Raw genomic sequence first — 17,539 nt, forward strand, 5'->3', positions numbered from 1 at the left:
GGGGTCTAGTCCCAGCTGTGCTAACCAAGCCTGTGCCCTTTGGAACAAATGCGGAATGACCTCATTCATTTATTCATTCATTCACGGGGCTTCAGTGTCCTCACTTTACGATGGGCCTAAATCTCTGTTCTACCCATTTCATGGCATTGCTCTGATGATAAAAACGAAAGCTACTTCAAACCACTTCACATTTAAGCGCCCCATGTTACCTCATTGAAATGAATTTTAGATAACTATCTCTTGTGCTTTTAAATATTGTGTAATGTGTTTGAAATAAATGGGTCATTGGCTGGGGCTTAGAATTAGCTGTGATCCAGAGACACGATCATATTCATTCCAAGTGTCGATCCCACAAAAGTGACGTGTTATTCACACCCAGCCTCCTCCTGTTTCCTATGCTCACATAAGGTATAATCTCCACTTCCCCAGTGCTTCATCTCATCCAGCTCTTTTGGGAAATAAAAGCTCTTGGATGTTTTGTTACTAAAGCCACGTTCTCTTCAGAGTGTGTGTGCTGAGCAGCCATGAGGAATGGAACACGGAAAACCTTTGAAAGAATTTGTTATCTGACTCAGGGAACTCAAATCGGGACTCTGTAACAACCTAGTGGGGTGGGATGGGAAGGGATATGGGAGGGAGGGTCAAGAGAGAACGGACATATGTATACCTATGACTGATTCCTGTTGATGTCGGGCAGAAACCAACACAATTCTGTAAAGCAATTATCCTTCAATTGAAAAAATAAACAAAAAAAATTTTTTAAAGAGTAAGTTATCATTCTTGCCAGACAGTGCTATGTCATCTTAGGCAAGCCACCAAGCCTAGCTGTGCCTGGATTTCTAAAAGGTGTCGTGGAATGCGTCTGGTGACAGACACATGCGGAGATGGAAGCGATGCACTCCCGCCGTGAAGGAGGAACAGGAACACTTCAGTTTTAACTTGAGTGGATCCAAGAAAATGAGCCCTGGAAAAGTGGCAAAGAGGAAAATGACTTGCTACAAAAGTGAAGTGGGACATACAGCAAGAGCCGTGCACTGGGGAGAGAATGAGAGTTCAGCTGAAGGAGGTTCTGAGACTCGGGGCCTGTCTCAGGTCGACCAGATGAAGAAGGATGCTGCTTTTTTCTAATTTTTAAAATTATTTTTATTGAAGTATAGTTGCTTTACAATGTTGTGTTAGTTTCTATTGTGCAGCAAAATGAATCAGCCATTTATATATACACATATACACCAGGGTCCTCTGCCCATGGAATTCTCCAGACAAGAGTGGGTTGCCATTGCCTCCTCCAGGGGAGCTTCCCAACCCAGGGATCAAACCTGTGTCTCCTGGATTGGCAGGCAGATTCTTGACCACTGAGCCACCAGGGAAGCCCATATATACATATACCTCCTCCCCTTTGGGTTTCCTTCCCATTTAGGACACCTGTTGGTCCAGTGATTAAGACTCGGCACGTTTTTAAGCATCTTATGGTGGATATCAGGATGATTTTTCAACTAGTGATTCTGCTGCTGCTGCTAAGTGACTTCAGTCATGTCCGACTCTGTGCAACCCCATAGACGGCAGCCCACCAGGCTCCGCCATCCCTGGGATTCTCCAGGCAAGAACACTGGAGTGGGTTGCCATTTCCTTCTCCAATGCGTGAAAGTGAAAAGTGAAAGTGAAGTCGCTCAGTAAGTGTCCGACTCTTCATGACCCCATGGACTACAGGCCACCAGGCTCCTTCGTCCATGGGATTTTCCAGGCAAGAGTACTGGAGTGGGGTGCCATTGCCTTCCCCGAACTAGTGATTCTACTGTGGGTTAAAGGGGAGCCTGGGTCTGACAGGGCAGGTTAGTGTTGAGAACCCTGGGCTATTCTCTCTGCTAGGACTAGGATAGGGAGCACCAGCCAAGAGATGTGGCCTGAGAATGAAAAAAATCCAATAGCTATGATTTCATAAAAACATATAATCCTTGCTGAGCAAGGGGAGAGAGAAAAGAAGGAAGAGACAAGGATACGGAAAGCAAGAGAGCGGAACCCCCATCCGGTGGGAGAGGGCAGGACATCATGGATGAGGGCTCTTGTAGGGATCCACATGGCAGCGCTGTCCAGCTCAGTGGGGCGAAGTGGCCTCGATTTTGGAAAGGCCCCTAAATGTACTCTTCCTTCCAAATATCAGGATTCTTCTTCTCCCCCAAATTTCCCTAGAGCCTGGTGCAGTGCATGCACGCTAAGTCACTTCATTCGTGTTTGACTCTGCAATTCCATGGACTGTAGCCCGTTCAAGCTCCTCTGTCCGTGGGATTCTCCAGGCAAGAATACTAGAGTGGGCTGCCATGCCCTTCTCCAGGGGATCTTCCTGACCCAGGGATCGAACCCATGCTTCTTATGCCTCCAGCATTGGCAGGCAGGTTCTTTACCACTAGCGCCACCTGGGAAGCCCGGGGCTTGGTGCAGCCTGGAGTAGAAACCCCTTCAGGAAGGAACAGACCAGAAAAGGCACCCTCTCCTGGCTGGCTCCGCTTCCTGGATCACGGGCCTCCCCTTCCTGCTCCTGACCCGACCCAGAAAGCCCAGGGAGGAAGCTGCGGGAGGCCTGACTCACGCAGTGCTCAGCCGCTCGGATCACGGGTGGGCAGGGCCGCGCGTGATGAATCAGAGAGCCTGACTGCTATTCTGAGCGCTGCCAAGGACACGGATGCTCTTGTTCTCTCCTTCCCTGTCTGGCTGCCAGGAGACAAGCACTTTAGGAACTGAGTATCTTCATTTTTTTAATACAGCCCAAGACGGAAACTATCTAACACTTTCTATTCTTCCTGCGCCCCCTTCTCAATTCCTGGAAATCACCCATAGGAGAAAAGGACCAAAAGCCAGCTCTGTCCAAGCCCAGCGAAAGCAACCTTGCTGAGGGAGGGGCCAGGGAGGAGAGAGCGCACATTGTGGAATTTCCCAGGTGAATCACCTGGCTATTAATTTTGATGAAAAGTGCCTAAGAAGTATGTAATTTTAAGTTCTAAATTCTATTAATACAAGAAAAAATCAGATTGGTACCTCTAGCTCTATATAATTACACAGCACTTGGATTAATTTCTCGATTTTTTCAGCTCCCTTGTAGTCCATGACTAACAGTTAAAAAGACAGACAATCAGAGGTGACGGTGAGAACATGGAGAAACTGGAACCTTCATAGATTGCTGGTGGGACTGTAAAATGGTACAGCCACTTTACAAAATAGTTTGGTAAGTCTTTATGTTAAATATAGTTATGATATGACCCAGAAATCCCACACCCAGGTATATATTCAAGGGACCTGTAAACATATAGCCACACAAAAACTTGTACACAAATGCCCCATCAGCATCACTCATAGTAGCCAAAAAGTGAGACTAACCCAAATGTCCATTAACTGATGAGTGAATAAACGTGGAAAATGCATATAATTCAGTCATAAAAAGAAATGAAGTACTGATATTATACATGCCACAACAGAAATCAGCCTTTGTCTCAGCTGTATCTGTGGGATATTTATTTATTTAGTTTAGGTGAAAGAAAAAAAACAGATTTTAATGTATAATAGTGTTTGCTGGACTTCCCAGTGGTTAGGAATCTGCCTGTCAATGCAGGGGACACAGGTTCAATCCCTGGTCCAGGAAGAGTCACATGCTATAGGGCAATTAAGACTGTATGCCACAACCATAATTGTAAAACAAAACAAAACAAAACAAAAAACAGTGATTGCTTTGGTAGCACATATTTTCAAATATAAATAATATAACTGCAGAATAAAAACACAAATTATGTCAGTAAATATAAATAAACCAAACATTCAAGAGGATTAGATTAAATCACAACACAATTTTTAAATTTATTTTTAATTGGAGGATAATTGCTTTCCAATGTTGTGTTGGTTCCTGCCATACATCAACATGAACCAGTCATAGGTATGCATATGCCCCCTTCCTCTTGAACCTCCCTCCTGCCTTCCACCCTATCCCACTCCTCTAGGCTGTCACAGAGCAGTGGGTTGAGCTTTCCACTTCATATAGCAAATTCCCACTGGCTGTCTTTACGTATGGTAGTGCACGTTTTCAACGCTGCCCTCTCAGTTCATCCTGTCCCCTCCTTCCCCCGAGCACCATGGCCACAAGTCTGTTCTCCATGTCTGCGTTTCTGTTGCTGCTCTACAAATAGACTTATCGGCACCATTTTTCTAGATTCCATAGATATATATGTTAATATGACGTTTGATTTCCTCTTTCTGACTTAGTTCACTCTGTATAACAGGCTCTAGGTATCCACCTCACTAGAACTGATGCAAATTCACTCCTTTTTATGGCTGAGTAATATTTATTATATGCTGTTGCTGTGTTCAGTTGCTAAGTTGTATCCAACTCTTTGCAACTCCACGAATTGCAGCACACCAGGTTTCCCTGTCCATCACTATTTCCCTGAATTTGCTCAGACTCTTATCCAATGAGTTGGTGATGCCATCCAACCATCTCATTCTCTATTGCCTCCTTCTCCTCTTGCCCTCAGTCCTTTCCAGCATCAGGGTCTTTTCCAACGCACCAGTTCTTCACATCAGGTGGCCAAAGTATTGGAGCTTCAGCTTCAACACCAGTCCTTCCAATGAATATTCAGGCTTGATTTCCTTGAGGATTGGCTAGTTTATCTCCTTGCAGTCCAAGGGACTCTCAAGAGTCTTCTCCAGCACCACAGTTCCAAAGCATCAATTCTTCAGTGCTCAGTCTCTTTTGTGGTTCAGCTCTCATAACCATACATGACTACTGGATAAACCGTAGCTTTGACTATTCAGACCTTTGTTGGCAAAGTCATGTCTCTGCTTTTTAATACACTATCTAGGTTTGTCATAGCTGTACTTCCAAGAAGCAAGCATCTTATAATTTTGTGGCTGCAATCACCATCTGCATTGATTTTGGAGACCAAGAAAATGAAATCTGTCACTGTTTCCACATTTTCCCCGTCTATTTGCCATGAAGTGGTATGACCAGGTGCCATGATATTCATTTTTTGAAAGTTGAGTTTTAAGCCAGCTTTTTCACTCTTCTCTTTAACCTTCATCAAGAGGCTTTTTAGTTCCTCTTCACTTTCTGCCATTAAACTGGTATCATCTGTATATCTGAGGTTATTGGTATTTCTCCTGGCAATCTTGATTCCAGCTTGTGATCTGTCCAGCCTAGCATTTTGCATGATTTATTCTGCATATAAGTTAAATAAGCAGAGTGATAATATACAGCCTTGACGTACTTCTTTCCCAATTTGAACTAGTCCATTGTTCCATGTCCAACAGTCAAAGGCTTTAGCAGAAGTAGTTTTTTTTGGCATTCTCTTTAGGATCCAGTGTATGTTGGCAATTTGATCTCTGGTTCCTCTGCCTTTTCTAAATCCAGTTTGTATATCTTGTACCACAACTTCTTTGTCCATTTTTCTGTCGATGGACATCTATGTTCCTTCCATGTCCTGGCTATTATATATGGTGCTGCAATGAACATTAGGGTACATGGGCAACACTCAGTTCTCAAAGTGATTCAGAAAGGTTGAAAATGGAAATTATATTACATTAGGCAAATTCAAACAAAGAGAATATCAGACATGGTTCAATTCAGAGACAAAAAGTATTGAACAAAAACAAACACGACCCTTTGCAATACTCAAGGGTGCAATTTATAATCCAATTATATAATGAAGAAAAATATATACAAGTGTACTTTCATTAACTAATATGGTATGAACATTTATAAATGAAAAATTATAAAAGATATGAGAATAAATATATACTGATAATCACTTTTCTCAGTTCACTAGTAAGTGGACAAATCTAAGAGTATGCTGCTGCTGCTGCTAAGTCGCTTCAGTCGTGTCCAACCCTGTGTGACCCCATAGACGGCAGCCCACCAGGCTCCCCTGTCCCTGGGATTCTCCAGGCAAGAATACTGCAATGGGCTGCCATTTCCTTCTCCAATGCATGAAAGTGAAAAGTGAAAGTGAAGTCGCTCAGTCGTGTCCGACTCCTAGCGACCCCCTGGACTGCAGCCTACCAGGCTTCTCCGTCCAGGGGATTCTCCAGGCAAGAGTACTGGAGTGAGGTGCCATTGCCTTCTCTGATCTAAGAGTATAGAAGCTTTCAATCTCAAAAATAAGATTAAATTGATATATTGAACTCTGTAGCCTAAAAACAAAGTACATTTTCATTCAAGTCCTGTGAGATTTTAACTTAGGGAGGTGATTGAGTGATGACAAGGAGAGGTCAAAGCCATTGAAAGATTTCTGTTACTCACTATTCCTGAAAGGTGGGCACACCACACCCACAAGACCACACAAGGAAGCTCGGATTTGGACCAGGATACGGAAGAGGCGGGGGAAAACCTTAGCCAGAGCCTTTATTGTGTTTCTTGCAGGAAAGGCAAGACACGACAGGATAAACACTTTAGGACTGACTAGTCTCTATAATTCTGGCAGGCTTTGGGAATGGCTGTCTCCTAGCTGTTTGGCACCTGGCTTTCCGTTGACTTAGGGACGGGGAGAGATTGGCTTGGTGTGTGAGTCTGATAAAGGGTGTGGCTGGTTAGGTGTGTGGGCTCAGGACAGACTATTTGCATATGAAAAGTGGACTGCAGGGCAAGCCCTTTGCCAAGGCTAAGAGCTGGCTAGTCCTGGGAGGGGGGCTGTCTCTGCCCCGAGGCCACAAGTGCCAGAGCATCACACAGAAAATAAAACACAATTAAGATAGTTGGTCTTCTGATGAATGGACACCAGATAGACAAATACAGGATCTAAGAAAATGCAGTTAGAACAGCCTCAGAAACAGGCCTAAGTGAAAGGAGCTAATCACAAAAGACCATGTATTCCATTTATATGAAATGTCTACAACAGGCAGATTCACAGGTACAGATGATATCTCCGACTCAATGGACATGAGTTTGAGCACACTCCAGGAGATGGTGAAGGGCAGGGAAGCCTAGGGCGCTGTTGTCCATGGGTCACAGAGAGTCAGACACGACTGAGCAACTGAACAAAAACAGTAGGTACAGAGCCTTCCCCACAGCTCAGTGGTAAAGCATCCGCCTGCAACGCAGAAGACAAGGATTCCATCTCTGGGTTGGGAAGCTCCCCTCAGTTCAGTTCAGTCGCTCAGTCGTGTCCAACTCTTACGCACGCCAGGCCTCCCTGTTCATCACCATCTCCCAGAGTTCACTCAGACTCACGTCCATCGAGTCCGTGATGCCATCCAGTCATCTCATCCTCGGTTGTCCCCTTCTCCTCCTGCCCCCAATCCCTCCCAGCATCAGTCTTTTCCAATGAGTCAACTCTTCCCAGGAGGTGGCCAAAGTACTGGAGTTTCAGCTTTAGCATCATTCCTTCCAAAGAACACTCAGGGCTGATCTCCTTCAGAATGGACTGGTTGGATCTCCTTGCAGTCCAAGGGACTCTCAAGAGTCTTCTCCAACACCACACTTCAAAAGCATCAATGCTTCAGCGTTCAGCCTTCTTCATAGTCCAACTCTCACATCCATACATAACCACAGGAAAAACCATAGCCTTGACTAGACGGACCTTAGTTGGCAAAATAATGTCTCTGCTTTTGAATATGCTATCTAGGTTGGTCATAACTTTTCTTCCAAGGAAAAAGTGTCTGTTAATTTCATGGCTGCAGTCACCATCTGCAGTGATTTTGGAGCCCAAAAAAATAAAGTTTGACACTGTTTCTACTGTTTTCCCATCTATTTCCCATGAAGTGATGGGACCGGATGCCATGATCTTCGTTTTCTGAATGTTGAGCTTTAAGCCAACTTTTTCACTCTCCTCTTTCACTTTCATCAAGAGGCTTTTTAGCTCCTCTTCACTTTCTGCCATAAGAGTGGTGTCATCTGCATATCTGAGGTTATTGACATTTCTCCTGGCAATCTTGATTCCAGCTTGTGCTTCTTCCAGTCCAGCGTTTCTCATGATGTACTCTGCATAGAAGTTAAATAAGCAGGGTGACAATATGCAGCCTTGACATACTCCTTTTCCTATTTGGAACCAGTCTGTTGTTCCATGTCCAGTTCTAACTGTTGCTTCCTGACCTGCATACAGATTTCTCAAGAGGCAGGTTAGGTGGTCTGGTATTCCCATCTCTTTCAGAATTTTCCAGTTTATTGTGATCCACCCAGTCAAAGGCTTTGGCATAGTCAATAAAGCAGAAATAGATGTTTTTCTGGAACTCTCTTGCTTTTCCATGATCCAGCGGATGTTGGCAATTTGATCTCTGGTTCCTCTGCCTTTTCTAAAACCAGCTTGAACATCAGGGATTTCTTGGTTCACGTATTGCTGAAGCCTGGCTTGGAGAATTTTGAGCATAAGTAAAGTCACTCAGTCGTGTCTGACTCTTTGTGACCCCGTGGACTGCAGCCCACCAGGCTCCTCAGTCCATGGGATTCTCCAGGCAAGAATACTGGAGTGGGTTGCCATTTCCTTTTCCAGGGGATCTTCCCGACCCAGGGATCGAACCCCAGTCTCCCGCATTGGAGGCAGACACTTTAACCTCTGAGCCACCAGGGAAGCCCAATTTTGAGCATTACTTTACTAGCATGTGAGATGAGTGCAATTGTGCAGTAGTTTGAGCATTCTTTGGCATTACCTTTCTTTGGGATTGGAATGAAAACTGACCTTTTCCAGTCCTGTGGCCACTGCTGAGTTTTCCAAATTTGCTGGCATATTGAGTGCAGCACTTTCACAGCATCATCTTTCAGGATTTGAAACAGCTCAACTGGAATTACATCACCTCCACTAGCTTTGTTCATAGTGATGCTTTCTAAGGCCCACTTGACTTCACTTTCCAAGATGCCTGGCTCTAGATGAGTGATCACATCATCATGACTATCCGGGTCGTGAAGATCTTTTTTGTACAGTTCTTCCATGTATTCTTGCCACCTCTTCTTAATAGCTTCTGCTTCTGTTAGGTCCATACCATTTCTGTCCTTTATCGAGCCCATCTTTGCATGAAATGTTCCCTTGGTATCTCCAATTTTCTTGAAGAGATCTCTAGTCTTTCCCATTCGGTTGTTTTCCTCTATTTCTTTGCATTGATCACTGAAGAAGGCTTTCTTATCTCTTTTTGCTATTCTCTGGAACTCTGCATTCAGATGCTTATATCTTTCCTTTTCTCCTTTGCTTTTCACCTCTCTTCTTTTCACAGCTATTTGTAAGGCTTCCCCAGACAACCATTTTGCTTTTTTGCATTTCTTTTCCATGGGGATGGTCTTGATCCCTGTCTCCTGTACAATGTCATGAACCTTATTCCATAGTTCATCAGGCACTCTATCTATCAGATCTAGGCCCTTAAATCTATTTCTCACTTCCACTGTATAATCATAAAGGATTTGATTTAGGTCATATCTGAATGGTCTAGCAGTTTTCCCTACTTTCTTCAATTTAAGTCTGAATTTGGCAATAAGGAGTTCATGATCTGAGCCACAGTCAGCTCCTGGTCTTGTTTTTGTTGACTGTATAGAGCTTCTTCATCTTTGGCTGCAAAGAATATAATCAATCTGATTTCGGTGTTGACCATCTGGTGATGTCCATGTGTAGAGTCTTCTCTTGTGTTGTTGGAAGAGGGTGTTTGCTATGACCAGTGCATTTTCTTGGCAAAACTCTATCAGTCTTTGCCCTGCTTCATTCTGCATTCCAAGGCCAAATTTGCCTGTTACTCCAGGTGTTTCTTGACTTCCTACTTTAGCATTCCAGTCCCCTATAATGAAAAGACATCTGTTTGGGGTGTTAGTTCTAAAAGGTCTTGTAGGTCTTCATGAAACCGTTCAACTTCAGCTTCTTCAGCATTACTGGTTGGGGCATAGACTTGGATAACTGTGATACTGAATGGTTTGCCTTGGAGACGAACAGAGATCATTCTGTCGTTTTTGAGATTGCATCCAAGTACTGCATTTCGGACTCTTTTGTTGACCATGATGGCTACTCCATTTCTTCTGAGGGATTCCTGTCCGCAGCAGTAGATATAATAGTCATCTGAGTTAAATTCACCCATTCCAGTCCATTTTAGTTCGCTGTCGACGTTCACCCTTGCCATCTCTTGTTTGACCACTTCCAATTTGCCCTGATTCATGGACCTGACGTTCCAGGTTCCTATGCAATATTGTTCTTTACAGCATCGGATCTTGCTTCTATCATCAGTCACATGCACAACTGGGTATTGTTTTTGCTTTGGCTCCATCCCTTCATTCTTTCTGGAGTTATTTCTCCACTGATCTCCAGTAGCATATTGGGCACTCACTCCAGTATTCTTGCGTGGAAAAACCAACTGACAGAGGAGCCTGGCGTGTTACAGTCCATGGGGTCGCAAAGAGTAGCACACAACTTAGCGACTGAACATGCACCATGGATACAGAATGTAAATCATGAGTCGTCAGGAACTGGAGAAGCAGAGAATAGAATTTAGAATGACTGCTAAGAGATATGAGGTTTCTTTGGGGATTGATGAAAACGTTCTAAAATTAGATAGACCTGTGACTATCCCTAAAACCATTGTTCAATTTTTTAATTAATTTTTATTGAAGTATAGTTTCTAAACGACTGTATATTTTGAAGGGTGAGTTATATATATGCAAATTATATCTCAATAAAGTTTATATATATATATATATGGACTTCCCTAGTGGCCTATGGTTAAGACTCTGCCCTTTCAATGCAGTGGGTGCAGGTTCAATCCCTGCTCAGGGAACTAGATCCCACAAGCCACGTGGTGCGGTGAAAAAAAAAAATCAGCAGAAGAGAAGTATCACTACTACTTACCCTCAGATCTCTGATGTCTCAGATTTTCTAGTTAGAGATGAGGATCATGTAAGATGTCAACATTAACCCAGGAAACAAGAGAGCCCCCTTTTGATAGCTGAGCAGGAGAAAAACAATACAAAAATACTGTTTAGGAGGATTATTCTAAGAGATGCGCATGGGGCAGACTGGAAAAGGGAAGACTAGAAGGGGGAACACTAGAAATAAGGCCCTTGAGAATAATTCAGGTAGAGGAAATTGACTTAGAAATCAACAAAATAAGTTCAAAAAGCAAGCCAGTTGTATAACAGATTCACGGTGCTGTACAGCAGAAACACAAGCAACATTGTAAATCAACTACACATCCCAATAAAAATCTTAAAAAAAGAAAAGCAAGGGGGAAGAATCAGCAACACCTGGAGACTGTGGACAAGGAGCGAGGGAAAGATGTGGCAGCAAGTATCCTTAAGGCTGTGAGCCTGGGGCTGATGGTGTTGCCACTGACAATTCAAGCCAGCTCAGGAAATGTGAGAATTAGGGCTCAGTGGAAATTCTCAGTCACTTAATAAGACAGCCCCTTAATGAATAAGGATCAAAATGTGTCTTGACGCCTAAGGTTACCCAGAAATGTTTCAAGCAACTTATTAAGCAAGACCAGAAGGAGAGTATGTGGGAAGTAGCTTTGCCAGAACTGGGGTGAGAAAATGAACTCTATTACTTTGGGCTGCTGGCAGGATGTTGGGGGTGATCACCAGGCAATTTAAGATTGGAAAATGAGTAATAAATAGAGGCTAGTGAGAAAAATCTGGTAGTCATCGGGAGGTTTTAGGAAAATATGAAGAAGTGAACCGTGTAAAAGAAGTACCGGAACAGGCACGGAGAAAATTAAACATTTAAGTTCTACCTCCCATGTGCCTTGCACTGTAGGAGAGGATTTTTCAAAATGATGAGAAGGTAGTCCTGACTTGCTAGAGTTTTGCAGACAGGTGATGACAAAACTAAAAATAGAGTATGAACAAGTGTCTGGAACACAGAAGATGAAACAATTTTGTCTGGAGAGTTCTCTTAGGATTGAGGATTAGGAAGAAAGGGGGGGAATCAAAATGGAGAGAAACAGAATTCAAAGAATAAGAAGGTAGTTACAACATCAAAAGTAGAGAATGAAGATGGTCAGCTTTGATCAGGAAGCAATGGCAGGGAGAATAGCTTCAATGAAGATTTAAGATTAGAAGCATAAAAAGCTGAAAGGGAAAGATGGAAGTTGTCTTCAATATATCAAGGGAAAATATAGACCTGTCTTGCTTTCAGTTCAGTCGCTCAGTTGTGTCCGACTCTTGCGACCCCGTGAACTGTGTACCAGGCTTCCCTGTCCATCACCAACTCCCAGAGCTTGCTCAAACTCATGTCCATCGAGTCGGTGATGCCATCCAGCCATCTCATCCTCTGTCATCCCCTTCTCCTCCTGCCTTCAATCTTTCCCAGCATCAGGGTCTTTTCCAATGAATCAGCTCTTCGCATCAGGTGGCCAAAGTATCGGAATTTCAGCTTCAGCATCCGTCCTTCCAGTGAATATTTAGGACTGATTTCCTTTAGGATTAACTGGTTGGATCTCCTTGCAGTCCAAGGGACTCTCAAAATCTTCTCCAACACCACAGCTCAAAAGCATCAATTCTTCGGCGCTCAGCTTTCTTTATAGTCTAACTCTCACATCCATATTTGACTACTGGAAAAACCATGGGTTTGACTAGACAGACCTTTGTTAGCAAGGTAATGTCTCTGCTTTTTAATATGCTGTCTAGGTTGGTCATAGCTTTTCTTCCAAAGAGCAAGTGTCTTTTAACTTCGTGGCTTGAATTTAATTTCACTGTTGTTTTGGAAGGGAGAATCAGGACCACTGGAAGAACTGTTAAGACTTTCGCTCAGTAGAACTCATTTTCTATTGAGAGCACTCCCACAACGAATGGCCTCATGTGGGAGGGCCTGGCTGGGGGGCACATGGGTAGAGCATCCACTCAGAGAACTGATGTGCAAAGCAAGGGCGAGAGTCTCACCAGAGAGGCCCAGAGAACTGACAAACTGGGGTGGGGGCAGGGCGGGGGCGGGGGGAGATGGAGAACAGGTAATCAAAAGGAGTGGAATTTAGAGTGACATTAAGGCCTCAGTTCCTGTGCAGAAGAGAGACTTGTCCAAGCAGAGACCCTCTGGACAGTCCTGATCTTTCAATGAAGCAGGCAGGCTGTGGTGATAAGAGGCTGGTGGGGCGGGGATGGGGGCGGGTGGGTGGACTGAGAACTTCTGAGAGAATGACTAGCCAGGAGGGTTTCAAAGCCGATGGATGTAAAGTAATAATGAAATGAAGTGCAGTGGGCAGGGTCTTTGGAACTTTGTCTCCCCCTGCTGAGGCCAGAGGTGTGAGCAACTGAGGCAAAGAAAGGAGCCCCCGAGCAAAGAGCAGTCTCTTTGGGGGGTTGGGGAGTAGAAAGAGGAAAATATAAATGCTGATTTTCATAAATCGCCTTATTAGTTAGATCCTGCAGCATGAAGTGAGGTGCTGTGCCAAAGCCAAACAGCAGACACACGTGGGAAGGGGGCCAGTGCTGGTCATCCCTGTGGGCCACTCTTGCTAATGTTTTTTGGGACTTTCCTGGTGGTCCAGTGGTTAAGACTCCACGCTTCCACTGCAGGCGGATGGGTTCGATCCCTGGTCAGGGAACTAAGATGGCTTAAAAAAAAAAAATCTTGCTAGGCTTTTCTCTAAAAGGCTCTTCTCTTAAGTAACCCATCCCTTTATCCAGACGCTGTCTCAACAGCCTCAAAGTGACTGCAGAGACCAAGAGCGGGAGCTTTGGTCTTAATTAAGGGTCTTTCCCTCAGACATGGCACAGGCTTGTTTGGAATTTTCAAAGCTCTAATAAATTATCTTCTCTCCAAGACCTTGTTCACAGAAATCATCATCTTTAGGAGAATCGACCTAGTAATGCAAACAAGGACGAAACCTCTCTCACACCTGGGGGCACATTTGGGGACGAGTCTGCCTGCAGCCTCTACTTCAGTCACTGCTCCTTCCTCCCCTAGCCCCACCCTCCTGGTTCCAGAGCAGTCTCTCTACCTTTTGTAACCTCTTTAACATCTTCATCCCATGCAACAAAGGCAAGTTATGTACGCTACTCCTTAGGTATTATTTCTTTTAATGGAATCCACAGCAATAGTTAGGTTCCTGAAACTCTATGATGAGCCTCAGAAAACAAACAAAATGCTAAGTAAATAAGCAAACACGCATAGACACATACAATCGTATCCTGATGTCACTCCTTGGGGCGCGGTGATAGCTATTAAACACGCTGAGGGCCTTAGAAGCGCTCAAATGAAAGGCTTTACCTAAATTCAGTTATCCTATTACAATCCACAAGAACATTTTCACCCAAAGGGGTGGCATTTTTACGAGTATTTCACTGATGATGAAGTTATGGCAACTTCCTTGGGCTTCAAGGGGATTTAAAATGGTTGCAAATGATTTTACTTGTTACCTAATTTCGGAAAGGACAAAAAGGAAAAATAAGCTATTTCTTTAATCGGAGGGCAGTGGCAGATGAGAAAAAGCTGACTCATGGCACTTTAGATGCAAGACCGTTATTCAAAGCGAGTTAAACATTCATTAGCAAGAAGGGTGCGGCCGGGGCGCGGGGGCGGGGGGGGGGGGCGGGCGCTTCCCTGGTGGGTCAGTGGTAAAGAATCCGCCTGCCAGTGCAGGAGACGCAGGCTAGATCCCTGGTCCAGGAAGATCCCACGTGCTGCAGAGCAACTAAGCCCATGCACCGCAACTACTGAGCCTGTGCTCCAGAGCCCGTGCTCTGCAACGAGAGGAGCCACCGCAGTGAGAAGCCATGCACCACAGCTAGAGAGCAGACCCCACTGCTGCGCCTGGAGAAAATCCCACGCAGGAAGGAAGACCCAGCACAGCCACAAACAGATAATCCTAAGAAAAGAAAGACGAGTAAGGGGACTCCCTGGCGGTCCAGTGGTTAGGACTCAAGAGTTCTCACCGCCAGGACCCAGTTTAATCCCTGGTTGGGGAACTAAGATCCCGCAAGCTATGCAACTTGGCCATGAATGAAGAACAAGGTAAGAGTAGGGACCGTGGTCAAGACGAAGGGGCAGAGCTGGCTCAGGTGGGCACGTGGCACTCCACGGCCGAGAGGAGGGAAGACCAGAGTCTGTCGGGTGGGAGATCTTCCCGAGCCTCAGGCGGAAGGACCAGGAAAGAGGGAAGAGATGCTCTTTAAAAAGGCAAACCTGGAGCGCGGAGGGGCACTCAGCCCAGCAGCAGGAGCGAGGCGGCAGGCAGTTTTAAGACAAAGCTTCGCAGCGTCTGGCCGGCCTCTCACCTGCGGGACTGCAGCTCAGAGGACAAGAGCTTTAGCACACCATATACCTTGGAAGGAAGCCTAGGACAAGATTCAAGTCAAACGAGAAGAGGACGCGTGGCATCACAGAAACCAACACTGATGTCAGAAGACCTGGGTTCTGAGTCAGTCCTGCTGTCCGATATTAGATGTGTGTCCCCGGGCAAAGCCATGAGCTTCTCAGAGCCTTAGCTCTCCAGTCTAAGGACCAGATCCATCCCCTCCTACGTCACAGGGGGTAGGACACAGCGATGGATAGGAGGGCACCTGCAAAAGTCGTGTGAAGGAAGGCAGGCAAGGAGGGAGGGAGGAAATGAGGCCAGGGAGATGAGAAGCTGAAAATAAACAAATAAAAGAGGTGCACACACATGAAGCATTGTTCTGGTGATGGTGGGAAGACCACACCCCTGGGGCTTAAGCACAGAATGCCCTTTCAAATGCTAGTCTTGACTTACACATACATTTGTATATAGTTATATGCGTGTGTGCAGTTGAAAGTACCACATAGTTTTATTATATATATACATAGTCACCTAGAATTATTTATAACACATATATAACAATTTAATTTGTATTATCTGTGTTCACACATATAAATTTCATACAGAATCTGATTTATTCTGGATATATGCTGAAACAAACTTGGTCACAGGAAATGATTGGGGCATTTATAGAAAAGCAAAAGGAAGATGGGGCTTCCTTGGTGGCTCAGACAGTAAAGAATCTGCCTGCAGTGCAGGAGACCAGGTTTCGATCCCTGTGTTGGGAAGATCCCCTGGAGAAGGGAACAGCTACCCACTCCAGTATTCTTGCCTAGAGAATCCCAGGGACAAAGGAGTCTGGCAGGCTACAGTCCACAGGGTCACAGAGACAGACATGACTGAGTGACTAAGCGAACACACACACACACATGGGCACACACACACACGGGCACACACACACGGGAACATGAACACATGGGAACACATGGGAACTCACACACGGGAACACGAACACACACAGGAACATGAACACATGGGAACACACACGGGAACTCACACACGGGAACATGAACACACACACGGGAAGGTAAACCAGCTGTCTTGATTAAATAGCTGCTGCAACCTTGGACATGGAGTTGACTCTTTCATATTCACAATGTAATTGAGGAAATGACAACTTAACCAGAAACAATCAGAGAATAAAATAAGGCAGTAAAACCACTCAGCCCGGGCAGACTTCATAGTCTACCTGCAATGGCTCAAGAAGTTCAAAGGAAAGAAAGAGCATTAGAAGGGGGTAAACAGGAAAAGCTCCATGGAGATTAACACATACACAGAACTATATATAAAACAGATACTCTGGATAGCACAGGGAAGTCTACCCAATATTTTTTAACAACCTATAAAGGAATAAAATCTGAAAAAGGATACACACACACATATAGATATAAAACGGAGTCATTTTGCTGTACACCTGAGACTAATACAACATTCTAAATCAACTATACTTCAATTTAAGTAACCTGGCCATTCACTGCAGGAAGCGGTATCCTAGTTAAAGCAAGAGGAAGGGCAAGGTGCAGGGTCAGGAAGACACACCCACTAGATGCCCTTTCCACTCTCATTTTCCTTCCACCTTTTCCAACATGATCAACATTTACTCAGCACCAACCATGCAAGAAACTAGGCATTGGGAGAAAACGACCAATAATCTCCTTGGAGAGTCAGATATAAAAATAGGTAAGCAGCTAAGCACCAAGTAAGTAATCTTACGCTCACTACCAAAAAAAGGCGAGACAGTGGATGCTAGTAAGGCTGGCTGGGAAGCTGTTCTTGGACCACATGTTGCTTGGCCAAGACTTGAAGGAAAAGTAAGACTCAGAAAACAGAGAGTTAAAAAGAGGTATTATGGATACAAAGTGTGAATCAACACAAGACGTTAAGCACTACAGTGTGAGTATATCAGTAAATACTGAACTGTACACTTAAAGTGGTTAAGAGCATACATTTTATGTTACATGTATTCTATCACAGTTAAGCTTTTTTTCATCTAAAAACCAAACCAAAAAACTGGTACTTCCTTACCAAAAAAAAAAAAAAAAAAGACATAAATACTGCCATTTGTAGCCAACTAATAAATGACTGGGCTTCCCTGGTAGCTCAGCAGTAAAGAATCTGCCTGTCAATCCAGGAGACACAAGTTTCCATCCCTGGGTTGGGAAGATCCCCTGGAGAAGGAAATGGCAACCCACTCCAGTATTCTTGCCTGGGAAATCCAATGGACAGAGGAGCCTGGCAGGCTCCAGTCCATGGGGAAGCAAAAGAGTCAGACACAACTTAGCAACTAAACAACAGTTAAGATGACCAGTCTGATTCTGTAGCAAGTTCG

The 17,539-nt window shown here is 44.5% G+C and overlaps 1 protein-coding gene across 2 annotated transcripts in view; it reads right to left on the bottom strand.

Moving 5' to 3' along the window:
* SLC37A3 (solute carrier family 37 member 3) overlaps window positions 1-17,539 on the bottom strand; it is a 101,956-nt gene that overhangs the window by 33,270 nt on the left and 51,147 nt on the right. For both annotated transcript variants that reach the window (XR_009600456.1, XR_009600455.1), the window contains exon 15: window positions 10,788-10,884. The gene's annotated coding sequence lies outside the window, so the exon portion shown is untranslated. The remainder of the gene's footprint in view (window positions 1-10,787; window positions 10,885-17,539) is intronic.

This window comes from Ovis aries, chromosome 4 (assembly GCF_016772045.2).
Source record: "Ovis aries strain OAR_USU_Benz2616 breed Rambouillet chromosome 4, ARS-UI_Ramb_v3.0, whole genome shotgun sequence".
NCBI lineage: Eukaryota > Metazoa > Chordata > Mammalia > Artiodactyla > Bovidae > Ovis > Ovis aries.